The sequence below is a fragment of the Pseudophryne corroboree genome, chromosome 2, assembly GCF_028390025.1.
Source record: "Pseudophryne corroboree isolate aPseCor3 chromosome 2, aPseCor3.hap2, whole genome shotgun sequence".
Taxonomy (NCBI): domain Eukaryota; kingdom Metazoa; phylum Chordata; class Amphibia; order Anura; family Myobatrachidae; genus Pseudophryne; species Pseudophryne corroboree.
This window is the reverse complement of record NC_086445.1, coordinates 177,238,317-177,266,279: the sequence shown is the minus strand read 5'-3', so window position 1 is coordinate 177,266,279 and position 27,963 is coordinate 177,238,317. Positions and strand designations below refer to the sequence as shown.

General features: G+C 49.0%; 1 protein-coding gene across 1 annotated transcript in view; it reads right to left on the bottom strand.

Annotated features, from left to right (window-relative positions):
* The window catches only part of FAIM2 (Fas apoptotic inhibitory molecule 2), a 148,804-nt gene that overhangs the window by 92,244 nt on the left and 28,597 nt on the right, over positions 1-27,963 (bottom strand). The window lies entirely within an intron of this gene.

Below are 27,963 nucleotides of genomic sequence, written 5' to 3'. Positions count from 1 at the left end.
CACTGGCTCCTACCTCTATGCCCCTCCTCCAGACCTCAGTTAGAGAACTGTGCCCAGAGGAGATGGACAATATGAGGAAAGGATTTTGTTAATCTAAGGGCAAGATTAATACCAGCCCACACCAATCACACCATATAACCTGGTATATACGCAACCAGTTAAAAGTATGAACAAAAAACAGTATCAGTCAAAGACCGATTCCAACTGTAACATAACCCTTATGTGAGCAACAACTATATACAAGTCTTGCAGATTTAGTCCACACTGGGACGGGCGCCCAACATCCTCTACGGACTAGGAGAAAAAGATTTACCGGTAGGTTCAAAATCTTATTTTCTCTTACGTCCTAGAGGATGCTGGGGACTCCGTAAGGACCATGGGGCTTATACCAAAGCTCCCAACCGGGCGGGAGAGTGCGGATGACCCTGCAGCACCGGCTGAGCAAACGCAAGGTCCTCATCAGCCAGAGTATCAAACTTGTAGAATATTGCAAAAGTGTTTGAACCCGACCAAGTAGCTGCTCGGCAAGCTGTAATGCTGAAACGCCTCGGGCAGCCGCCCCAGAAGAGCCAACCTTCCTAGTGGATTGGGCCCCCGCCGAATTCGGTAACGGCAATCCAGCCGAATAATGAACCTGCTGAATCGAGTAACAGATCCAGCGAGCAATAGTCCGCTTAGAAGCAGGAGCGCCAACTTTGTTGGCTGTATACAGGATAAACAGAACCTCGGTTTTCATAACCCTAGCTGTCCTGGCTACAGAAATTTTTAAGGCCCTGACTACCTCCAGGGACTTGGAGTCCCCCAAGTCCCCCGTAGCCACAGGCACCCCAATAGGTTGGTTCACGTGAAAAGACGAAACCACCTTAGGTAGAAATTGAGGACGAGTCCTCCATTCCGCTCTATCCACCTGGAAAATCAGATAGGGGCTCTTGTGAGACAAAGCCGCCAATTCGGACACCCGTCTTGCAGATGCCAAGCCCACTAACATGACCACTTTCCAAGTGAGAAATTTCAATTCAACTGTTTGAAAAGGCTCAAACCAGTGCGATTTAAGGAACTGTAACACTACGTTAAGGTCCCATGGTGCCACCGGGGGCACAAAAGGAGGCTGGATGTGTAGCACTCCCCTTACAAAAGTTTGGACTTCTGGGAGAGAAGCCAATTCCTTCTGGAAGAATATAGATAGGGCCGAAATCTGTACCTCAATGGAGCCTAACTTTAGGCCCATATCCACTCCTATCTGTAGAAAGTGGAGAAAACGGCCCCAAGTGGAAACCTTCCGTAGGAGCATTCTTGGCTTCACACCAAGATACAAACGTCCTCCAGATATGGCGATAATGTTTCACCGTCACTTCCTTCCTAGCCTTTATCAGAGTAGGAATGACTTCTTCCGGAATACCCTTCTCCGCTAGGATTCGGTGTTCAACCGCCATGCCGTCAAACGTAACTGCGGTAAGTCTTGGAACAAGTAGGGCCCCTGCTGCAACAGGTCCTCTCTGAGAGGAAGAGGCACGGATCTTCTGTGGGCATCCCCTGAAGATCTGAATACCAGGCCCTTCGAGGCCAATCTGGAACAATGAATATTGTCAGTACTCTTTTCCGTCTAATGATTCCCAATATTTTTGAGACGAAAGGAAGAGGAGGAAACACATAGACCGACTGAAACACCCATGGTGTCACCAGGGCGTCCACCGCCACTGCCTGAAGGTCCCTTGACCTGGCGCAATACCTCCAAAGCTTCTTGTTGAGGCGTGATGCCATCATGTCTATTTGAGGAAACTCCCAACAACTTGTTATCTCTGCAAAAAACTTCTTGAAGAAGTCCCCACTCTCCTGGATGTAGATCGTGTCTGCTGAGGAAGAATGCTTCCCAGTCGTCCACTCCCGGAATGAATATTGCTGACAGAGCGCTTACGTGATTTTCTGCCCACCGCAGAATCCTGGTGGCTTCCGCCACTGCCACTCTGCTCTTTGTCCCGCCTTGGCGGTTTACATGAGCCACCGCTGTGACGTTGTCTGATTGAATCAGAACTGGTAGGTCGCGAAGAAGCTTCTCCGCCTGTCGTAGTCCTTTTTAACCGGCCCTTAATTCCAGTATGTATATGTGTAGGCAAGCCACCTGGCTTGACCACCGTCCCTGAAAATACCTTCCTTTTGTGACTGCTCCCCATCCTCGGAGGCTCGCGTCCGTGGTCACCAGGACTCAGTCCTGAATGCCGAACCTGCGACCTTCTAGAAGATGAGCACTCCGCAGTCGCCCCAGGAGAGACACCCTGGCCCTGGGGGACAGGGTCATCTTCCTATGTATCGGAATGTGAGACCCGGACCACTTGTCCAGAAGGTCCCACTGAAAAGTCCTCGCCTGAAACCTGCCGAAGGGGATGGCCTCGTAAGTCGCCACCATTTTCTCCAGTACTCGAGTGCATTGATGGACTGACACTCTTTTTTTTTTTTTTTCAACAGGTCTCTGACCCTGTTCTGGAGTTTCTGGGCTTTTTCCATTGGGAGAAAAACCCTCTCCTGTTCTGTGTCCAGAATCATGCCTAAGAAAGACAGCCGAGTTGTTGAAACCAACTGTGACTTTGGTAGACTTAGAATCCAGCCATGTTGCTGCAGCACTCTCAGGGAGAACGACACGCTTTTCTGCAACTGTTCCTTTGATCTCGCTTCTATCAGGAGATCGTCCAAGTACGGGATAATTGTGACTCCTTGCCTGCGCCGGAGTACCATCACTTCCGCCATTACCTTGGTGAAAACCCTTGGGGCCGTCGAAAGCCCAAACTGCAACATCTGAAATTGGAAATGACAGGCCTGTACAGCGAATCTCAGGAACACTTGATGAGGAGGATAAATGGGGACATGAAGGTATGCATCCTTTATGTCTAATGACACCATAAAATCCCCCCCTTCCAGGCTGTAGATCACTGCCCCGATCGATTCCATCTTGAACTTGAACCCTTTTAAGTACCGGTTCAGGGATTTTAAGTTGAGAATGGGTCTGACCGAGCCATCCGGTTTCGGTTGCCCCAAATAGGGTTGAATAGTACCCTTTTCCTTGCTGCATTAAGGGAACCCTGATAAATACTTGATAGACACAGCTTTCGAATTGCAGCCCACACTATCTCCCACTCTGGGGAATACCTTGGTAAAGCCGATTTGAAGAATCGGCGGGGAGGCACGTCTTTGAATTCCAGCTTGTAACCATGGGACGCGATTTCCATCGCCCAAGGACCCACATCCGACTGAACCCAGACGTGGCTATAGAGTCTAAGACGTGCCCCCACCGGAGCGGACTCCCTTAGTGGAGCCCCAGTGTCATGCGGTGGATTTTGTAGAAGCCGGGGAGGACTTCTGTTCCTGGGAACTGGCCGTAGCAGGCATTCTTTTTCCGTCTACCCTTACCTCTAGCGAGGAAGGAAGAGCCCCGACCTCTTCTGGACTTATGCGACCGAGAGGATTGCATCTGATACTGCGGCGTTTTCTTTTGCTGTGGGGAAACATAAGGCAAAAAAGGTAGATTTACCCGCGGTAGCTGATGAAAACAGGTCCGCGAGACCTTCCCAAATTAAAAGCTCACCCTTGTAAGGCAACATTTCCATATGCCTCCTTGAGTCGGCATCACCCGTCCATTGGCGGGTCCACAGCATATATAAGACTGCGTCTTTGATGTGACCTAAGGTCAATAAAATGGTATCCCTATCTAGGGCATCAATATCAGCTGACAAGGCATCTGTCCAAGCTGTTACCGCGCTACAAACCCAAGCCGATGCTATTGCCGGTCCGAGCAAAGCCCCCGTATGTGTATAAATTGATTTTAAGGTAGTTTCCTGCCTGCGATCCGCAGGACCTTTTGGTGTCGCCGTGTCCGGGGACGGTAGGGCCACCTTTTTGGACAAGCGTGTTAAGGCCTTGTCGACTGTGGGTGATGATTCCCACCGTAACCTGATCTTTGAGGGGAAAGGATACGCCATAATAATTCTTTTGGGAAACTGCAGGTTTTTTTGTCTAGAGTTTTCCCAGCTTTTTCAAATAATATGGGGAAAACGTTACCTCAGGTTTCTTTACCTTAAACCTGCGTACCCTCGTGTCAGGGACAGAGGAGTCATCTGTGATATGCAAAAATAAGAATTTACTCACCGGTAATTCTATTTCTCGTAGTCGGTAGTGGATGCTGGGAACTCCGTAAGGACCATGGGGAATAGCGGCTCCGCAGGAGACTGGGCACAACTAAGAAAGATTTAGGACTACCTGGTGTGCACTGGCTCCTCCCTCTATGCCCCTCCTCCAGACCTCAGTTAGGATACTGTGCCCGGAAGAGCTGACACAATAAGGAAAGGATTTTGGAATCCCGGGTAAGACTCATACCAGCCACACCAATCACACCGTATAACTCGTGATACTATACCCAGTTAACAGTATGAAAAATAACTGAGCCTCTCAACAGATGGCTCTAAACAATAGCCCTTTAGTTAGGCAATAACTATATACAAGTATTGCAGACAATCCGCACTTGGGATGGGCGCCCAGCATCCACTACGGACTACGAGAAATAGAATTACCGGTGAGTAAATTCTTATTTTCTCTGACGTCCTAGTGGATGCTGGGAACTCCGTAAGGACCATGGGGATTATACCAAAGCTCTCAAACGGGCGGGAGAGTGCGGATGACTCTGCAGCACCGAATGAGCAAAAGCAAGGTCCTCCTCAGCCAGGGTATCAAACTTGTAGAACTTAGCAAACGTGTTTGAACCCGACCAAGTAGCAGCTCGGCAAAGTTGTAAAGCCGAGACCCCTCGGGCAGCCGCCCAAGAAGAGCCCACTTTCCTCGTGGAATGGGCTTTTACAGATTTAGGATGCGGCAGTCCAGCCGCAGAATGTGCAAGGTGAATCGTACTACAGATCCAGCGAGCAATAGACTGCTTTGAAGCAGGAGCACCCAGCTTGTTGGGCGCATACAGGATAAATAGCGAGTCAGTTTTCCTGACTCCAGCCGTCCTGGAAACATAGATTTTCAGGGCCCTGACTACGTCCAGCAACTTGGAATCCTCCAAGTCCTTAGTAGCCGCAGGCACCACAATAGGTTGGTTCAAATGAAAAGCAGATACCACCTTAGGAAGAAATTGGGGACGAGTCCTCAATTCTGCCCTATCCATATGGAAAATCAGATAAGGGCTTTTACATGACAAAGCCGCCAATTCTGACACACGCCTGGCCGAAGCCAAGGCCAACAGCATGACCACTTTCCACGTGAGATATTTTAGTTCCACGGTTTTAAGTGGCTCAAACCAATGTGACTTAAGGAAATCCAACACCACGTTGAGATCCCAAGGTGCCACTGGAGGCACAAAAGGGGGCTGAATATGCAGCACTCCTTTAACAAACGTCTGAACTTCAGGCAGTGAAGCCAGCACTTTTTGGAAGAAAATCGACAGAGCCGAAATCTGGACCTTAATGGAACCTAATTTGAGGCCCATAGTCATCCCTGACTGTAGGAAGTGCAGAAATCGACCCAGCTGAAATTCCTCCGTTGGGGCCCTTCTGGCCTCACACCACGCAACATATTTTCGCCATATGTGGTGATAATGGTTTGCGGTCACCTCCTTCCTAGCTTTAATCAGCGTAGGGATGACTTCCTCCGGAATGCCCTTTTCCTTCAGGATCCGGCGTTCAACCGCCATGCCGTCAAACGCAGTCGCGGTAAGTCTTGGAACAGACAGGGTCCCTGCTGCAGCAGGTCCTGTCTGAGCGGCAGAGGCCATGGGTCCTCTGAGATCATTTCTTGAAGTTCTGGGTACCAAGCTCTTCTTGGCCAATCCGGAACCACAAGTATAGTTCTTACTCCTCTCCTTCTTATTATTCTCAGTACCTTGGGTATGAGAGGCAGAGGAGGGAACACATAAACCGACTGGTACACCCACGGTGTAACTAGAGCGTCCACAGCTATCGCCTGAGGGTCCCTTGACCTGGCGCAATATCTTTTTAGCTTTTTGTTGAGGCGGGACGCCATCATGTCCACCTGTGGCCTTTCCCAACGGTGTACAATCATTTGGAAGACTTCTGGATGAAATCCCCACTCTCCCGGGTGGAGGTCGTGCCTGCTGAGGAAGTCTGCTTCCCAGTTGTCCACTCCCGGAATGAACACTGCTGACAGTGCTAACACATGATTTTCCGCCCATCGGAGAATCCTTGTGGCTTCTGCCATCGCCATCCTGCTTCTTGTGCCGCCCTGACGATTTACATGGGCGACCGCCGTGATGTTGTCTGACTGTATCAGCACCGGCTGGTGTTGAAGCAGGGGTCTTGCCTGACTTAGGGCATTGTAAATGGCCCTTAGTTCCAGAATATTTATGTGTAGGGAAGTCTCCTGACTTGTCCATAGTCCTTGGAAGTTTCTTCCCTGTGTGACTGCCCCCCAACCTCGAAGGCTGGCATCCGTGGTCACCAGGATCCAGTCCTGTATGCCGAATCTGCGGCCCTCTAGAAGATGAGCACTCTGCAGCCACCACAGTAGCGACACCCTGGCCCTTGGAGACAGGGTTATCAGCCGATGCATCTGAAGATGCGACCCGGACCACTTGTCCAACAGATCCCACTGAAAGATCCTTGCATGGAACCTTCCGAATGGAATTGCTTCGTAAGAAGCCACCATCTTTCCCAGGACTCGCGTGCAGTGGTTCACCGACACCTGTTTTGGTTTTAGGAGGTCTCTGACTAGAGACGATAACTCCTTGGCCTTCTCCTCCGGGAGAAACACTTTTTTCTGTTCTGTGTCCAGAACCATCCCCAGGAACAGTAGACGCGTTGTAGGAACCAGCTGCGACTTTGGAATATTCAGGATCCAGCCGTGCTGTTGTAGCACTTCCCGAGCTAGTGCTACTCCGATCAACAACTGTTCCCTGGACCTCGCCTTTATAAGGAGATCGTCCAAGTACGGGATAATTAAAACTCCCTTTTCCGAAGGAGTATCATCATTTCGGCCATTACCTTGGTAAATACCCTCGGTGCCGTGGACAGACCAAACGGCAACGTCTGGAATTGGTAATGACAGTCCTGTACCACAAATCTGAGGTACTCCTGGTGAGGAGGGTAAATGGGGACATGCAGGTAAGCATCCTTGATGTCCAGTGACACCATGTAATCCCCTTCGTCCAGGCTTGCAATCACCGCTCTGAGCGATTCCATCTTGAACTTGAACCTTCTTATATAAGTGTTCAAAGATTTTAAATTTAAAATGGGTCTCACCGAACCGTCCGGTTTCGGTACCACAAACATTGTGGAATAGTAACCCCGTCCTTGTTGAAGGAGGGGTACCTTGATTATCACCTGCTGAGAATACAGCTTGTGAATCGCCTCCAGCACTGCCTCCCTGTCCGGGGGAGCTGTCGGCAAGGCAGATTTGAGGAAACGGCGAGGGGGAGACGTCTCGAATTCCAGCTTGTACCCCTGAGATACTACTTGTAGAATCCAGGGATCCACCCGTGAGCGAGCCCACCGGTCGCTGAAGTTCTTGAGACGGGCCCCCACCGTACCTGGCTCCGGCTGTGGAGCCCCAGCGTCATGCGGTGGACTTAGAGGAAGCGGGGGAGGACTTTTGTTCCTGGGAACTGGCTGTATGTTGCAGCTTTTTCCCTCTACCTCTGCCTCTGGGCAGAAAGGACGCACCTCTAACCCGCTTGCCTTTCTGGGGCCGAAAGGACTGTACCTGATAATACGGTGCTTTCTTTGGCTGTGAGGGAACATGGGGTAAAAATGCAGACTTCCCAGCTGTCGCTGTGGAAACGAGGTCCGAGAGACCATCCCCAAACAACTCCTCACCCTTGTAAGGCAAAACTTCCATGTGCCTTTTAGAATCTGCATCTCCTGTCCACTGCCGAGTCCACAATCCTCTCCTGGCAGAAATGGACATTGCGTTTATTTTAGATGCCAGCCGGCAAATATCCCTCTGTGCATCTCTCATGTATGAGACAGCATCTTTAATATGCTCTACGGTTAGCAATATAGTGTCCCTGTCTAGGGTATCAATGTTTTCCGACAGGGAATCTGACCACGCAGCTGCAGCACTGCACATCCATGCTGAAGCAATAGCCGGTCTCAGTATAATTCCTGAGTGTGTAAACTGTGTATATACAGACTTCAGGATAGCCTCCTGCTTCCTATCAGCAGGTTCCTTTAGGGCGGCCGTGTCCGGAGACGGTAGTACCACCGTCTTTGACAGGCGTGTGAGCGCTTTATCCACCCTAGGGGATGTCTCCCAACGTGACCTATCCTCTGGCGGGAAAGGGTACGCCATTAGTAACTTTTTAGAAATTACCAGTTTCTTATCGGGGGAAGCCCACGCTTCTTTACATACTTCATTTAATTCATCCGAAGGGGGAATAACCACTGGTAGTTTTTTCTCCCCAAACATAATACCCTTTTTTGTGGTACCTGGGGTAATATCAGAAATGTGCAACACATTTTTCATTGCCGTAATCATGTAACGGGTGGCTCTATTGGAATGTACACTAGTCTCATCATCGTCGACACTGGAGTCAGTATCCGTGTCGACATCTGTGTCTGCCATCTGAGGTAGCGGGCGTTTTAGAGCCCCTGATGGCTTTTGAGACGCCTGGGCAGGCACGAGCTGAGAAGCCGGCTGTCCCACATCTGCTATGTCGTCAAACCTTTTATGTAAGGAGTTGACACTGTCACGTAATTCCTTCCACATGTCCATCCATTCAGGTGTCGACCCCGCAGGGGGTGACATCACATTTATCGGCCCCTGCTCCGCCTCCACATAAGCCTCCTCATCAAACATGTCGACACAGCCGTACCGACACACCGCACACACACAGGGAATGCTCAGAACGAGGACAGGACCCCACAAAGTCCTTTGGGGAGACAGAGAGAGAGTATGCCAGCACACACCAGAGCGCTATATAATGCAGGAATACACACTACACAAGTGATTTTTCCCTATAGCAGCTATATATATATTATATGCGCCTAAATTTAGTGCCCCCCCTCTCTTTTGTACCCTATGTAGTCTGGAAACTGCAGGGGAGAGCCTTGGGAGCGTCCTTCCAGCGGAGCTGTGAGGGAAAATGGCGCCAGTGTGCTGAGGGAGATAGCCCCGCCCCTTTTCCGGCGGACTTCTCCCGCTTTTTTAAATGTATATTTGGCAGGGGTATTTTACACATATATAGTCTTTATGACTATATTATGTGGTATTTGCAAGCAAGGTACTCATATTGCAGCCCAGGGCACCTGGGAGCTCAGGAGAGCCCCTAGTGTGCATCCAGCTCGGCCGGGCACAAAATTCTAACTGAGGTCTGGAGGAGGGGCATAGAGGGAGGAGCCAGTGCACACCAGGTAGTCCTAAATCTTTCTTAGTTGTGCCCAGTCTCCTGCGGAGCCGCTATTCCCCATGGTCCTTACGGAGTTCCCAGCATCCACTAGGACGTCAGAGAAACATCTTTTATTGCAATAATCAAATAATGACTACTTTTTGCCACCCTTGGGTGTAACCTTGCATCATCATAGTCGACAATGGAGTCAGAATCCGTGTCGGTATCAGTGTCTACTATTTGGGACAGGGGACGTTTTTGAGACCCTGAAGGGCCCTGTGACACAGTCACCTCCTTGGACTCTGCTTTGTCCAATCTCTTATGTAATGAATTTACATCTGCATTTAAAACATTCCACATGTCCAATCACCACAATCATCCGCTCCACCTCCCCCTTAGATGAGCCTTCCGCTTCAGACATGCCGACACACACGTACCGACACAACCCCACACACACAGGGATATTTTTATGGAGACAGATCCCCAATAAGGCCCTTTGGAGAGACAGAGAGAGAGTATGCCAGCACACACCCAGCGCCACTGACACCGGAAATAGACTTCCCAGATAAAGCAGCGCTTTATATAAATATATATATAAATCACATTACATACACTCACTGCTGCTCATAAGTGCCCCCCCCCCCCCCCCTCTGTTTTGCCCTGTGTCTTCAGCAGGGGAGAGCTCGGGGAGCCAGCTCCATGCTGTGGAGAAAATGGCGCTTTCCGTGCTGAGGGACCAAGCTCCGCCCCCTCACCGGCGGGCTTTGGTCCCGCTCATTTTTACAATACTGGCGTTATGATATATATTGCCTCTGTAGCCTATATATGTATGTCTGCCAGCCCTAGAGGTTTATTGCTGCTCAGGGTGCCCCCCCTGCACCCATCAGTGCCTTGTGTGTTGTGTGTGGGAGCAATGGCGCGCAGGGGGGGCTTACTTCAGTGAAGATCTGAAGTCTTCTGCCGCCTTGAAGTCTTCTTTTCTTCTTATACTCACCCGGCTTCTATCTTCCGGCTCTGCGAGGAGGATGGCGGCGCGGCTCTGGGACGAACTGCGGGGTGAGACCTGCGTTCCGACTCCCTCTGGAGCTAATGGTGTCCAGTAGCCTAAAAGCAGAGCCTATCACTTAAGTAGGTGTGCTTCTCTCTCCTCAGTCCCACGATGCAGGGAGCCTGTTGCCAGCAGTGCTCCCTGAAAATAAAAAACCTAACAAATTCTTTAATCAGAGAAACTCAGGAGAGCTCCCTGTAATGCACCCTATCTCCTCTGGGCACAGGATCTAACTGAGGTCTGGAGGAGGGGAGTAGAGGGAGGAGCCAGTGCACACCCATACTAAAAGTTCTATGTAGTGCCCATGTCTCCTGCGGAGCCTGGCTATACCCCATGGTCCTTACGGAGTCCCCAGCATCCTCTAGGACGTAAGAGAGAAAAAATGATAAAAGAATTAAAGTGTTTATAAAATATTTTAAATTTTTGTACATCAAAAGCCTACCCCTTTTACATGTTTTTGATGTATTCAGTGTGTGGGTGGTCCAATCGCACCTCTGCTTCCTGCATATTTGTGTGTGCCCAAGTGTAAGAATGTAAATTTGTATGTGTAAAGATAATGGGTCCGATTCAGACCTGATCGCTGCTGTGCGTTTTCGAACAGCAGGCGATTATCGATAGACTGCGCATGCACCGCAAATGCGCACGTGCGTCGCCAAACAACAACAGGCATCACTGAACAGCGACAAGCTGGTGCGAAAAATTCTAATCGCACAGTCATTCACATGCTGATTGACAGGAAGAGGCCTTTTGTGGCTGGTAACTGACCGTTTTCTGGGAGTGTCAGGGAAAACGCAGGCGTTCCCAGGCATTTTCAGGGACGGTATGTGACGTCAGCTCCGGACCCGATCAGCCTGTTCTCATCGCACTGTAGGAGTAAGTCCTGGGCTGTGCACAGTCTGCACAGCGGTAAAAACATTCTATGGTGAGTGAGGTGTGAACGGATTTGCAGCTGTCCGCTGACTGAGGGATATTTGTAGCACGACGTACACATGCGATCGCACACTTGCACAGGCGAATTTACACTAACCTTGGGTGGCCACTATCTAATCGCAGGACAGCAAAATTAGAAGCCCAGCAATCAGGTGAGTTAGGCCCTATCTTTGAATTCGTACAGGTCTGGAAAGGGGAGGAGTGATCTGACGAGATAAGATGCTGCTTTCCTACACCCGAGCTATCCCAGCAGGGTGTCTATAACCCCAGGAAGAAGGATGATTATGGTACTGTATGTCTAAGCAGTGTTTGGCTGCTACATTTCCAACCCCAATTCTTAAAATAAGATAACCCAAATCTGACATTACCTTTGATTCTTACTCTTACTTACTATGGACAGTGGGGTGAGTACACCTTCTGTCATTGATAAGGGGATCAGGCTGGAAGAGGGTTATTATAAGCAATAAACATCTGTCCCTGCTGAATTAATATGGTGAACAGATTAAAACTCACCCTTTCACTGTTGCCCATAGAGTCCTGTCTCAGTAATCTGTCATGTACCGAGCAGTCCCAAATTAAGCAGCGAGGAGGATTTAGCCAAAGCAACCAGCAAAGGGGTTCTGCAGCAGTTATACACAGCCTAGATGCACATACTGTAATAGGTTTCAGGTGCTGTGAAGAAGCCTGGTGATGATACCATGTTACAACTAACTATGAAAACGGGGATGGCAAACTGCGCAGTATTGGGATGGGACAGCCGGCCGTGTAGAGAGTGCTTGAGCTCCCTAAAGTGGCTCAAAAATAGATAAATGTATGCCAATCCAGGATGTGCATCATTCAGGTAGACCAGAGGGATCAGCGCCATCCTACAACTAAGCCCACAGTGGTATGCAGCTGGTTAGCCAGTAGCAATATAGGAATAGTCACTGATATCCCTTTCCCACTGCACTTTGGTGGTGAGCTAGTTAATTAATAAGAAAGGTGTTTCACCACAGATGATGGCAAGTATGGCTCAAGTCAGTGCTGATTTGTGATGCTAAGTAATAATCATATAGTAAAAAATAAGATTTTAAACCTACCGGTAAATCTTTTTCTCGTAGTCCGTAGAGGATGTTGGGGACTCCGTAAGGACCATGGGGATAGACGGGCTCCGCAGGAGACATGGGCACTTTAAGAAAGACTTTAGATCTGGGTGTGCACTGGCTTCTGCCTCTATGCCCCTCCTCCAGACCTCAGTTAGAGAAACTGTGCCCAGAGGAGACGGACAGTACGAGGAAAGGATTTTGTTAATCTAGGGCAAGATTCATATTAGCCACACCAATCACACCGTATAATTTGTGATAACTACCCAGTTAACAGTATGAAAAAACAACATAGCATCAGTTCAGGATCGATGCAACTATAACATAACCCTTATTGAAGCAATAACTATATACAAGTATTGCAGAAGTTGTCCGCACTTGGGACGGGCGCCCAGCATCCTCTACGGACTACGAGAAAAAGATTTACCGGTAGGTTTAAAATCTTATTTTCTATAACGTCCTAGAGGATGCTGGGGACTCCGTGAGGACCATGGGGATTATACCAAAGCTCCCAAACGGGCGGGAGAGTGCAGATGACTCTGCAGCACCGATTGAGCAAACATGAGGTCCTCCTCAGCCAGGGTATCAAACTTATAGAATTTTGCAAAGGTGTTTGAACCCGACCAAGTAGCAGCTCGACACAGCTGTAGTGCCGAGACCCCTCGGGCAGCCGCCCAAGAAGAGCCCACTTTCCTAGTGGAATGGGCCTTGACCGATTTCGGTAACGGCAATCCAGCCGTAGAATGCGCTTGCTGAACCGTGTTACAAATCCAGCGAGCAATAGTCTGCCTTGAAGCAGGGGCACCAATCTTGTTGGCTGCATACAGAACAAACAGTGTTTCGTTTTTCTGACTCTAGCCGTTCTGGCCACGTAAATTTTCAAAGCCCTGACTACATCAAGTAACTCGGAATCCTCCAAGTCACGCGTAGCCACAGGCACCACAATAGGTTGGTTCATATGAAAAGATGAGACCACTTTTGGCAGGAATTGAGGACGGATCCGCAATTCCGCTCTATCCATATGGAAAACCAGATAGGGGCTTTTAAGTGACAAAGCCGCTAATTCCGACACTCGCCTAGCTGAAGCCAAGGCTAATAACATGACCACCTTCCACGTGAGATATTTCAACTCCACCGTTATAAGTGGTTCAAACCAGTGTGACTTTAGGAAACTTAACACGTTAAGGTCCCAAGGTGCCACCAGAGGCACAAAAGGAGGCTGAATATGCAGCACTCCCTTTACAAAAGTCTGAACTTCTGGGAGAGAATTATTTTTGAAAGAAATGGATACGGCCGAAATCTGGACCTTAATGGAGCCTAATTTTAGGCCCAAATTCACTCCAGTTTGTAGGAAGTGAAGGAAACGGCCCAGATGGAATTCTTCCGCAGGAGCATTCCTGGCCTCACACCAAGAAACATACTTTCGCCATATACGGTGATAATGTTTTGACGTTATGTCCTTCCTAGCCTTTATCAGCGTTGGGATGACCTCAACCGGAATGCCTTTCTCTGCTAGGATCCGGCGTTCAACCGCCATGCCGTCAAAAGCAGCCGTGGTAAGTCTTGGAACAGACAGGGCCCCTGCTACAACAGGTCCTGTCTTAAAGGAAGAGGCCACGGATCTTCTGTGAGCATTTCCTGCAGATCCGGATACCAGGTCCTCCGTGGCCAATCTGGAACAATGAGGATTATTCTCACTCCTCTTTTTCTTATTATCCTCAACACCTTGTGTATGAGAGGAAGAGGAGGAAACACATAGACCGACTGGAACACCCACGGTGTCACTAGGGCATCTACAACTATTGCCTGAGGGTCTCTTGACATTGCGCAATACCTCTGTATTTTTTTGTTGAGGCGGGACGCCATCATGTCTATCTGTGGCAGTTCCCACCGACTTGTAATCTGTGCGAAGACTTCCTGATGAAGTCCCCACTCTCCCGGATGTAGGTCGTGTCTGCTGAGGAAGTCTGCTTCCCAGTTGTCCACTCCCGGAATGAACACTGCTGACAGTGCGCTTACGTGATTCTCCGCCCAGCGAAGAATTCTGGTGGCTTCTGCCATCGCCACACTGCTCCTTGTGCCGCCTTGGCGGTTTACATGAGCCACTGCAGTGACGTTGTCTGACTGGATCAGAACCGGTTAGTCGCGAAGAAAGGTCTCCGCTTGACGTAGGCCGTTGTATATGGCCCTTAGTTCCAGGACGTTGATGTGAAGACAAGACTCTTGACTTGACCAAAGACCTTGGAAATTTCTTCCCTGTGTGACTGCTCCTCAATTTCGGAGGCTTGCGTCTGTGGTCACCAGGATCCAGTCCTGAATGCCGAATCTGCGGCCCTCGAGAAGGTGAGCACTCTGCAGCCACCACAGTAGTGATACCCTGGCCCTGGGGGACAGGGTGATCAATAGATGAATCTGTAAATGTGACCCGGACCACTTGTCCAGGAGGTCCCATTGGAAAGTCCTCGCATGAAACCTGCCTAAGGGAATGGCCTCGTATGAAGCCACCATCTTTCCCAGGACTCGAGTGCAGTGATGCACTGACACCTGTTTTGGTTTCAATAGGTTCCTGACAAGAGTCATGAGTTCCTGGGCCTTTTCTATCGGGAGATAAACCCTCTTCTGGTCCGTGTCCAGAATCATGCCCAAGAAAGACAGACGAGTCGTAGGAACCAACTGCGACTTCGGGATATTGAGAATCCAGCCGTGTTGCTGTAACACTTTCAGTGAAAGTGATACGCTGTTCAGCAACTGCTCTCTTGCTCTCGCTTTTATGAGGAGATCGTCCAAGTACGGGATAATTGTGACACCTTGCTTGCGCAGGAGCACCATCCTTTCCGCCATTACCTTGGTGAAAATTCTCGGGGCCGTGGAGAGACCAAACGGCAACGTCTGAAATTGGTAACGACAATCCTGTACCGCAAATCTGAGGTACGCCTGATGAGGTGGATAAATGGGGACATGAGGGTATGCATCCTTTATGTCCAGAGACACCATAAAATCCCCCCCGCTCTTAGCGATTCCATCTTGAACTTGAACCTTTTCAAGTATAGGTTCAGGGATTTTAAATTTAAAATGGGTCCGACCGAACCGTCCGGTTTCGGGACTACAACCATGGTCGAGTAATATCCCCTTTCCTGTTGAAGGAGGGGAACCTTGACCACCACCTGTTGAAGATACAATTTTTGTATTGCATTTAACACTATCCCTTTCTTGGGGAGAAGCTGGTAGGGCCGATTTGAAAAATCGGCGAGGAGACACCTCTTCGAATTCCAGCTGGTGACCCTGAGAAACAATTTCTATTGCCCAGGGATCCACCTGGGAGTGAACCCAGATGTGGCTGAAAATCCGAAGACGTGCCCCCCTGGGCCGGACTCCGCCAGTGGAGCCCCAGCGTCATGCGGTGGATTTTGTAGAGGCTGGGGAGGACTTCTGTTCCTGGGAACTAGCTGTGTTGTGCAGCTTCTTTCCTCTGCCCCTACCTCTGGCAAGAAAGGACGCACCTCGCACTTTCTTGTTTCTTTGTGATCGAAAGGACTGCATTTGATAATGCGGCGCTCTCTTAGGCTGTGAGGGAATATAAGGCAAAAAATTTTGATTTTCCAGCTGTAGCTGTGGAGACTAGGTCCGAGAGACCTTCCCCAAACAATCCCTCACCCCTGTAAGGTAAAAACTCCATATGCCGTTTTGAGTCGGCATCACCTGTCCATTGCCGTGTCCATAGGACTTTTCTGGCAGAAATCGACATAGCGTTTATTCTAGAACCCAGTAGACTAATGTCTCTTTGAGCATCTCTCATATATAGGACAGCATCTTTTATATGCCCCAGGGTCAATAAAATAGTATCCTTATCTAGGGTATCAATCTCCTCAGATAAGGTATCCGTCCATGCCGCTACAGCACTACACACCCAGGCCGACGCAATTGCCGGTCTGAGTAGTGTACCAGAATGTGTGTAAATGGACTTCATAGTACTTTTACTGCATGCTATCTGCAGGATCCTGAGGATAGCTGTTAAGTCAGCTCTACCTTTTGGGTAAACGTGTCAATCCACCCTAGGGGAAGATTCCCATCGTATCCTGGCCCTAGTAGGGAAAGGATACTCCCTGAGAATTCTTTGTGGGAATTTGCAGTTTCTTGTCTGGAGATTCACGCTCTTTTTCTTCATGAGAGGAGGGAAATTTACCTCAGCTTTCTTCCCCTTAAACATGTGTACCCTCGTGTCAGGGAGAGATGAGTCATCAGTGATATGCAAAACATCTTTTATTACAATAATCATATATTGAATACTTTGCGGACAATTTTGGCTGTACTTTGCATTATCGTAGTCGACACTGGAGTCAGACTCCGTGTCGGTATCAGTGTCTATTATTTTGGATAGTGGGCGTTTTGAGACTCTGACGGTCCCTGCGACATAGGAACAGACATGGGTAGATTCCCTGGGGTATATTTACTAAGGTCCCGATTTTGACCGAGATGCCGTTTTTTCTTCAAAGTGTCATTTCGGTAATTTACTAAGCCAAAATCTCGGCAGTGATGAGGGCATTCGTAATATTTTGGAAGTCCTAGGAAAAAATCACGAATCAATACACCATCGGTCAAATACGCCTGCAATTTGGTAGAAATCGGTAATTTACTAAAAAGTGCAAATCACAAACACTGCCGACAACAGCCAAACACTGCCGTGCAGAAATACAATTCGTGAAAAAGTGCTAAAAAAAAAACATACCTGCTTTTTTATCCCGTGTTTGGATAGGCATGCAGGGATCCATGAGATCCGTGCATGTTTATCAGTGGGAAGGGGATGGGAAAGTGTGTATTTTTTGAAAAAAAATTGCGTGGGGTCCGCCCTCCTAAGCAAAACCAGCCTCGGGCTCTTTGAGCCGGTCCTGGTTGCAAAATATGGGGGGGGGGAATTATAGAGGTTCCCCCATATTTAAACAACCAGCACCGGGCTCTGCGCCTGGTCCTGGTTCCAAAAATACGGGGGACAAAAAGCGTAGGGGTCCCCCGTATTTCTGAAACCAGCACCGGGCTCCACTAGCCAGATACATAATGCCACAGCCGGGGGACACTTTTATATAGCTCCCGGCGGCCCTGGCATTACATGACCAACTAGTCACCCCTGGCCGGGGTACCCTGGAGGAGTGGGGACCCCTTCAATCAAGGGGTCCCCCCCCTCCAGCCACCCAAGGACCAGGGGTGAAGCCCGAGGCTGTCCCCCCCATCCAAGGGCTGCGGATGGGAGGCTGATAGCCATTGTGTGAAAAAATGAATATTGTTTTTAGTAGCAGTAGTACAAGTCCCAGCAAGCCTCCCCCGCAAGCTGGTACTTGGAGAACCACAAGTACCAGCATGCGGAGGAAAACCGTGCCCGCTGGTACCTGTAGTACTACTACTAAAAAAATACCCCAATAAAAACATAAGACACACACCTTGAAAGTATAACTTTAATACATACATACACACCTCCATATACACATACTTACCTTATGTTCACACGAGGGTCGGTCCTCTTCTCCATGTAGAATCCATGGTGTACCTGTGGAAAAAATTATACTCACATACTCCAGTGTAGAAGCCTCTTCTTCTTGTAATCCATTTGTAATCCAGGTACTTGTCAAAATAAAAAAACGGACACCCGACCTCGCACTGAAAGGGGCCCCATGTTTTCACATGGGACCCCTTTCCCCGAATGCCAGAAACCCCCTCTGACTTATGTCTAAGAGGGTTTCTTCAGCCAATCAGGGAGCGCCATGTTGTGGCACCCTCCTGATTGGCTGTGTGCTCCTGTACTGTATGACAGGCGGCACACGGCAGTGTTACAATGTAGCGCCTATGCGCTCCATTATAACCAATGGTGGGAACTTTGTGGTCAGCGGTGAGGTTACTTTCGGTCAACCGCTGACCCCAAAGTTCCCAAAAACCAAAAAGTACAAAAAGAGAATCTGATCTCCTGATAGAGGCAGTCCTTTCTACATATATATGGAGAGCCCGTACCACATCTAAAGACCGCTCTGTGGAGTACAAACCAGGAGAGGTAAATGCCGGAACCACAATCTCTTGGTTAAGGTGGAAAGATGACACCACCTTAGGTAGATAACCAGGGCAAGTTCTAAGAACTGCCCGATCACGGTGAAAAATCAGAAAGGGTGGACGACAGGACAAAACGCCTAAGACTGACACCCTCCTAGCAGAGGCAATGGCAAACAGAAAAATTACCTTAAGCGTAAGGCATTTAAGCTCCACAGACTCAAGAGGTTCAAACGGAGACTCTTGAAGGGCATTAAGAACAACAAACAGATTCCATGGAGCCACAGGAGGACATAGGGAGGTTGAATCCGTAGTACACCCTGAGTGAATGTATGAACGTCAGGAATAGATACAATTTTTCACTGAAACCACACCGACAAGGCAGAAATGTGAACCTTGAGGGAGGCCAAGCAAAGTCCTAAATCCAGGCCTCGTTGCAAAAAAAACAGAAGTCTGGAAGTACTAAACTTGTATGCATCGTAATTCTTAGCAGCACATCAGGTGAAGTAAGAACTCCAGACCCTATAATAAATCCGTGCAGAAGCCGGTTTGCGGGCCTTCAACATAATTTGAATAACCGCCTCAGAAAATCCTTTGGCCCTCAGGAGTGAAGCTTCAAGAGCCACGCCGTCAAAGCCAGTCTGGCCAGGTTCTGGTAAACACAAGGGCCCTGAACGAGGAGGTCTGGGCATTCAGGAAGTAGAAGAGGACGCTCGATCGAGAGACCCTGCAGGTCTGAGAACCAATGCTGTCTGGGCCACGCTGGAGCGACAAGAAGCAGTACTGTATTCCTCCTTCTTGCTTAAACTTCCGTTGTACCCTGGGCAGGAGTGAATCTGGAGGGAACACGTATGGCAGCCGAAAGTTCCATGGTATCGCCAGTGTTTCCACGCTGCTTGAGGATACCTTGTCCTTGCTTCGAAGACCGGAACCTTGTGATTGTGTTGAGACGCCATCAGGTCTACATCTGGTAGACCCCACTTGTCCACAAGGAGTTGGAAGACCTCCGGATGAAGACTCCACTCCCCGGCATGTACGTCCTGACGACTGAGGAAGTTCGCTTCCCAGTTGAGCACCCCCGGAATGAACACTGCCGATATTGCTGGCAGATGGCGTTCCGCCCATCGAAGAATTTTAGACACATCCATCATTGGATGCCGCCTTGATGATTTATGTACGCCACCGTGGTGGCGTTGCCTGATTGCACTTGAACTGGCCTGTTCTGTACGAAAGGCAGGTCCAGTGTCAATGTTTATCAGAAGCAGAGATTCCTCCCTGTTCCACCGACCCTGGAGAGAGTGTTGCTCCAACCCCGCAGACTGGCATCCATCGTTAAGAGGAACCAGTTGGAGATCCAGAAGAGACGACCCCTGCTCAATTGTTGGTCCTGTAGCAACCAATTCAGTGACAGACGAACTTTCGGAGTCAAGGAGATCATTTGAGACCTGATCCGGTGAGGCAGGCCGTCCCACTTGGAAAGGATTAACCTCTGCAGAGGGCGGGAATGAAATTGAGCGTCCTCTACCATGTCGAAAGCCGATGCCATGAGGCCTAGTACTTGCATCGCCGAGTGTATCGACACTCTTTGGCGAGAGAGGAAGCATCTGATTCTGTCCTAAAGTTTCAGGACTTTCCCTGGAGACAAGAACAAACGTTGGTTGTGTGTGTCCAGTAATGCTCCCAGGTGCACCATGCTCTGAGCAGGGACCAGTGAGGATTTCTTCCAGTTGATGAGCCACCCGTGGGTTTGTAGGAATTGGACCATCAGTTCCAGATGATGGAGGAGAACCTCTGGGGAGTTTGCCAGGATCAACAAGTTGTCCAGATATGGCAAGATCCTGATACCCTGACGGCGGAGAAGGGCCATCATGACAACCATGACCTTGGTGAAGATTTGAGGAGCCGTGGTCACTCTGAAGGCAAGGCTTGGAGCTGATAATGAAGGTTGCCAATAGCAAACCGTAGATATTGCTGATGCGACTTGGCAATAGGTATGTGTAGGTAAGCATCCTGTATATCCAGGGATACCATATAGTCCTTGGGTTCCATAGCCAGTACAATAGATCGCAAGAGTTTCCATACGGAATTTGGACACCCTCACAAATTTGTTCAAAGATTTGAGGTTGAGTATAGACCGGGAGGATCCATTCGGCTTCGGAACTAGAAACAGCGTCGAATGGTAACCCCTGCTTCTCTGTATCCAGGAGGGATTGGACAACAAAATGTAGAGTTTATGCTTTTAACGGATCCGAAGGGCTAACCGTTGAGCAAAACTGGCGAGGGGGACGTCTCTTGAAAGAGACTGCGTACCCGTGAGAGACCACTTCCTGCAACCAGGCGTCCGAATAGGTCTTTAACCATACCTGGGCGAACTGCAGAAGTCGGCCTCCCATCCTGGGGTCCCCCAGGGGGAGGCCCGTCCCGTCCCGTCATGCAGCAGGTTTGTCTTGTTTTGAAGCAGGCTGACAAGCGGCCCAAGAACGTTTAAGTTTGGGCTTAGAGGACTTGGAAGTGCGAGCCTATCTCGGGTACGCCTGACCCTTTGCTTTACCTGGAGGTCGAAAGGAACGAAAAGTAGTACTCTTAGCCTTCGGAACCAAAGGATTAGTACTTGGGAGAAACGCAGTCTTGGCCGACGCCAAGTCGGTCACAATCTTGATCAGATCATCTCCAAATAGTATATCTCCCTTAAAAGGGAGTACCTCCAAGGTCTTCTTAGAGTCCAGGACCACCGACCAGGAGCGTAACCACAGAATCTGTCGAGCCAGGATAGACGTAGTAGATGCCTTGGCCACCATAATGCCTGCATCAGAGGCCGACTCCTGAATATAGTGGGAGGCTGTGGTAATATAGGACAGATATTGTCTGGCAGTGTCAGAAAAATTCAGAGGTAGCTCTTCCTCAATTGCTTGTACCCATGCTTCAATGCCTTTTGCGGCCCAAGAGGCTGCCATAGTGGGTCTACGTACAGCACCTGTAAGACTGTAAATAGACTTCAAGCAACCCTCCACACACTTATCCATCGGTTCCTTCAAAGAGGGTCGTGACAGACAGAGTAGCTGACACCACAAGACGGGCTACATGTGAGTCCACTGGTGGCGGGGTTTCCCACTTGTTACTCAACTCCGCTGAGATAGGATAAAAAGCTAGCATCTTTTTAGACAGGGAAAATTCCTTTCCTGGAGAAGACCAGGATTCCTGACGTATGTCAATTAAATGGTCAGAATGTGGTAAGACTAATTTAGTAACCTTCTGACATTTGAATTTATCAGGTTTCTTAGATGTAGTCAATCTCATTATCAATCTGAAGAATCAGCTTGATAGCCTCCACTAGGTCAGGAACATCAACCTGTGTTGTAGACTCTTCATCAGAAGCAGCGGTATCAGCATCTGATGGATCAGTATATTCCCCATCCAAATAGGAAGAATCATTCAAAATATGAGTGGACTGTGAGGAAGAAATGGCCCGCTTAGATGACCCTTTGGTCCCAGTAGGGTGAGGGTTAGGTTTTTGTTTAACCAAGGACTGATTTAATTGCTGTAACTGGGTTTACAGAGTATCCGCCCATGGTGGATTCACTACAGGAAAAATATGTGCCTGTAATGGCACAGGAGGTCCCACAGGGGGTGTAAGTGTTATTACAGGTGTAGTCAGCATATTTGAAAATGCAGCCCAAGGTGGATCTGCCACAGGTGCTGCGGGCTGACTAGGGGGTGCAGAACACCCAGTACCTGAAACCTCAGCAGAAATCATTTCCTCTGGTAAATCCGTGGCGCCAGCACTGCATGATGCAGGAGCGTCTGCGGATTTCCTGCCCTGTGTAGCAGACATTATTGGGAATGTAGCATTAGGGCGTATCAGTACAATATAGCCAGAAAAACACAATACCTGACAAAAAACCCCTAAGATATGTGACAACAATTGTAGAGTACAAACTGAGGATTTGGTGGTATGAGGTGACTGAAACACATAGTGAAAAAATAAGATTTTAAACCTACCAGTAAATCTTTTTCTCCTAGTCCGTAGAGGATGCTGGGGACTCCGTAAGGACCATGGGGTATAGACGGGCTCCGCAGGAGACATGGGCATTCTAAAGACTTCCGATGGGTGTGCACTGGCTCCTCCCTCTATGCCCCTCCTCCAGACCTCAGTTAAAGAACTGTGCCCAGAGGAGACGGACAGTACGAGGAAAGGATTTTTGTTAATCTAAGGGCGAGATACATACCAGCCCACACCGTACAACATGGAATATACGAACCAGTTAACAGTATGAACAAAACAGCATCAGCCAAAGACTGATCTAAGCTGTAACATAACCCTTATGTAAGCAACAACTATATACAAGCTTTGCAGAAATTTAGTCTGCACTGGGACAGGCGCCCAGCATCCTCTACGGACTACGAGAAAAAGATTTACCGGTAGGTTTAAAATCTTATTTTCTCTTACGTCCTAGAGGATGCTGGGGATTCCGTAAGGACCATGGGGATTATACCAAAGCTCCAGACCGGGCGGGAGAGTGCGGATGACTCTGCAGCACTGATTGAGCAAACACGAGGTCCTCATCAGCCAGGGTATCAAACTTGTAGAATTTTGCAAAAGTGTTTGAACCCGACCAAGTAGCTGCTTAGCAAAGTGGTAAAGCCGAGACGCCTCAGGCAGCCGCCCAAGAAGAGCCCACCTTCCTAGTGGAATGGGCCTTTACCGAATTAGGTAACGGCAATCCAGCCGTAGAATGAGCCTGCTGAATTGTGTTACAGATCAAGCGAGCAATAGTCTGCTTAGAAGCAGGAGCGCCAACTTTGTTGGCCGCATACAGGACAAACAGTGCCTCTGTTTTTCGAACTCGAGCCATCCTGGCCACATAAATTTTTAAGGCCCTGACTACATCAAGGGACTTGGAATCCTCCAAGTCCCCCGTAGCCACCGGTACCACAATAGGTTGGTTCATATGAAACAACGAAACCACCTTAGGCAGAAATTGAGGACGAGATCTCAACTCTGCTCGATCCACATGGAAAATCAGATAGGCGCTCTTGTGAGACAAAGCCGCCAATTCGGACACCCGCCTTGCAGATGCCAAGGCCAGCAACATGACTACTTTCCAAGTGAGAAACTTTAATTCAACCGTCTGAAGAGGTTCAAACCAGTGTGATTTAAGGAACTGTATCACCATGTTAAGGTCCCATGGTGCCACTGGGAGCACAAAAGGAGGCTGGATGTGCAGCACTCCCTTCACAAAAGTCTGGACTTCTGGGAGAGAAGCCAATTCCTTCTGAAAGAATATAGATAGGGCCGAAATCTGCACCTTAATGGAGCCTAACTTTAGGCCACTATCCACTCCTGTCCGTAGAAAGTGGAGAAAACGGCCCAGGTGGAAATCTTTCGTAGGAGCATTCTTGGCTTCACTCCAAGATACATATTTCCTCCAGATACGGTGATAATGTTTCGCCATTACTTCCTTCCTAGCTTTGATTAAAGTATGGATGACTTCCCCCGGAATACCTTTCCTAGCTAGGATTTGGTGTTCAACCGCCATGCCGTCAAACGTAACCGCGGTAAGTCTTGGAACACGCAGGGCCCCTGCTGCAACAGGTCCTCCCTGGGAGGAAGAGGCCACGGATCTTCTGTGAGCATTTCCTGAAGATCTGAATACCAGGCCCTTCGAGGCCAATCCGGAACAATGAGTATTGTCTGTACTCTTTTTCATCTTACGATTCTCAATATTTTTGAGATGAGCGGCAAAGGAGGGTACACATAGACCGACTGAAACACCCATGGTGTCACCAGGGCGTCCACCGCTACTGCCTGAGGATCCCTTGACCTGGAACAATACATCCAAAGCTTGATGCCATCATGTCTATTTGAGGAAGTGCCCAACGACTTGTTATCTCTGCAAAAACTTCTTGATGAAGACCCCACTCTCCCGGATGGAGATCGTGTCTGCTGAGGAAGTCTGCTTCCCAGTTGTCCACTCCCGTAATGAAGACTGCTGACAGAGCGCTTACATGATTTTCCGCCCAGCGTAGAATCCTGGTGGCTTCCGCCATTGCCACTCTGCTCCTTGTCCCGCCTGTTAGGGTCTCCTGCCCTGTGCTGCCACGTCGTCATGGCAACCGGGAGACAAGTGCTAGCGGAGTAACCTGAGCGCAGCTGATACTCCGGTTCTGGTCTTTTGCTGTGCAGTGGTTACAGGCTCTGTGCACGGCAGGGGATCCGGTGCTGATTTTTGTGCTCACAGTCTGTGAGGTCTGAGTGGAGCGTGGACAGCACCTGCTTTATAAGGCCTCTTCTCAGGTTAAGCAGATGCTGCTGAATCTTTGTTGGTTAGTCAGTTCCTGAAAGTTAGCCAGTACTGTGTAGCTTTGTATTTGTTGTTGCTTACTGCAAATAGGCCTGGGGATTTGGTACTACACTCTGCCAATCCAGACCTAGCAGTAAGACTGGAGTCAGTCGTTTAACTTGCTGGGGTTCTTTTACTACTCTGTGAACTTAGCAAGTTTGCGGCTGTATTCTAAGACTTGCTTGCCTAAATCCTGTCTCACTGTGCAAGGTGTCAGGTGTCAGTTTAGTGGCAGTAAGCTGAACCTGTGCACTGCAAGTGAGAATTAGGATTGTGGAGACTCTCCTTGTGTCTATCATTCCATCTCTGACCAAGGAGTTTACTGCCACACCCGTTGGTAACCCTTTAGGGTTTTGCTGTTGCCCTTAGCAACAGCATTTCGGGTTCTCTACGTATTAAAACACAACATCTTGCTTTTCCCATCTGAGCATTACTAATACTAGGGAGACACCCAGTTCCTTAGCCTCTGGGCTTCTCTGTTCACTTTGTGTGTATTTTGTTACCCTATCACCTTCTGTGTACGTAATGTCATATTCCCCAGTCTGTCTGTGAGTTCATTTGTTTTGCATACCTATCCGTTCAGACACCAGTACATTCCTGCAGGCACTGGTGTGCATAACAGTTCAAACACCAGTACATTCCTGCAGGCGCTGGAGTGCATAACAGTTCTGACACCAGTACATTCCTGCAGGCACTGGTGTGCATAACATATTCAGCAGCCTAATACTCCTGTTGAAATTTTGTGGGAATATGGAGCATACCCCTCAAAATACGTTGCAACAGGTGGTCGATCAGGTGCAGGTCCTGACTCGACAATTTAATGATTTGTCCATTAAAATACACACCTCCCAGGCCGCTGGCGGAGCTCCCGCAGCAGCAGCACCTTCAGGGGTTAAGGAGCCGAAAGTAAATCTCCCGGATCGTTTTTCTGGAGATCGCTCGCAGTTCTTTTGTTTCAAGGAGAGCTGCAAGCTATACTTCCGGCTTAGGCCTCAGTCTTCTGAGTCGGAGATTCAGCGGGTGGGCATAGTGATTTCCTTGCTACAAGGAGACCCACAGGTCTGGGCATATGGGTTGCAGCCTGACTGTCCGTCGCTTAAAAGTGTTGATGCTTTTTTTACGGCACTGGGCATGTTGTATGATGACCCTGACAAGACGGCCTCAGCCGAGGCTCAGATTTCGATCCTTAAGCAAGGGCGAAGGCCAGTTGAGGTTTACTGTACGGAGTTTCGGAGGTTGGCTCATGATACCCAGTGGAATGACCCAGCCCTGAGACACCAGTACCGAAGAGGTCTTTCTAACCAGATAAAGGACCAACTGGTACAATATCCCTTGCCTGATAGCTTGGATCAGCTCATGCAGTTATCCATCCGGGTGGATAGACGGCTGAGAGAGCGTAGGCTTGAAAGGGAGACTGAGGTTTCCTTCTTTCCCAAGGGAACCTCAGACTCTGAGGAATTTTCCGAGGAGCCTATGCAGATTGGGGCTACCCGCCTCTCCTCGCGTGAGAAGACGCGGAGGAGACAGCAGGGGTTGTGTTTGTACTGTGGGAATAAAGGTCATGTGGTAGTATCATGCCCAGAAAAGCCGGAAAACTTCAGGGCCTGAGGGTGATGGGAAATATCCTGTCAGGCCAGAAGTCAGAATTTCCCAAGAAGACTTTTATCATTCCGGTGACCTTGAAGATCCTCGGTCAAACTGTCAAGACTGAGGCCTTTGTGGACAGTGGGGCCGACGGGGTTTTTATGGACCGCCAATTCGCCCTGAAACACTCTGTTCCCTTAGTACCCTTGGCATCGGAAATTGAGATTTGTGGGTTAAACGGGGAACCATTATCCCAAGGTAAAATTACCTCTTGCACTAGCCAGATTTCTTTGTTTATTGGAGCCACACACTCTGAAAAATTGTCCTTTTATGTGACTGTCTGTACTTTTGCCCCATTGGTGTTGGGGTTACCCTGGTTAAGGGCCCACAATCCTCAATTTGACTGGGTCTCTGGGGAGATTCTTAGTTGGGGTACTGATTGTTTCAGGAGTTGCTTGAGCCTTCCAGTCAGGCTCTCGCAGCTAAGTTTGCCAGGATTGCCAGGGTGTTATGCAGATTTTGCGGACGTGTTCTCCAAAAAAGTTGCAGAGGTACTACCTCCCCATCGCCCCTATGACTGTGCCATTGATTTGTTGCCAAATGCTAAGCTTCCCAAGAGCAGGTTGTACTCCCTGTCACGTCCTGAGACTCAGGCTATGGCAGAGTACATTCAGGAGAACTTGGCTAAGGGATTTATCAGACCTTCACAGTCTCCAGTTGGGTCGGGGTTCTTCTTCGTGGGTAAAAAGGATGGTTCGTTGCGACCCTGCATCGACTTCAGGGAATTGAACCGTATCACGATTAAAAACTCATACCCACTGCCCCTCATTTCGGTCTTGTTTGACCAGCTTCGTACTGCCACCATTTTTTCTAAGATTGACCTACGCGGTGCGTACAATCTAATCCGAATAAGAGAGGGGGATGAATGGAAGACTGCCTTCAATACCCACTCAGGGCATTATGAATATTTGGTGATGCCTTTTGGGCTCTGTAATGCCCCGGCAGTCTTCCAGGATTTCATGAATGATGTGCTCAGGGAATATTTGGATAGATTCTTAGTTGTATACTTAGATGACATCCTAATCTTCTCCCATTCCCTGGAGGAACATAGGAAGCATGTACGCTTAGTCCTCCAGAAACTCAGAGACCACCGGCTTGGGGCGAAGCTGGAGAACTGCGAATTTGAAGTTCAGCAAATCGCATTTCTAGGATATATTATCTCCCCAGAAGGTTTCCAAATGGAGGGTTCCAAGGTACAGGCAGTCCTGGATTGGGTGCAGCCCACTAGTTTGAAGGCGCTTCAGCGTTTCCTGGGCTTTGCGAATTTTTATAGACGATTTATCGCTGGATTTTCGTCTATAGTGGCGCCCTTGGTGGCACTCACTAAGAAAGGGGCGGATGTTGCTCACTGGTCTTGTGAGGCTAAAGCGGCTTTTGCCCGTCTCAAAAGGGCATTTGTATCGGCCAAGGTGCTGCGACACCCAGATCCAGAGCGTCCTTTTGTGGTGGAGGTGGATGCCTCTGAGATGGGTATTGGGGCAGTGCTTTCTCAGATGGGAGTGTCTGATAATCGCCTTCATCCCTGTGCTTACTTTTCCCGTAAATTTTCGCCTGCCGAGATGA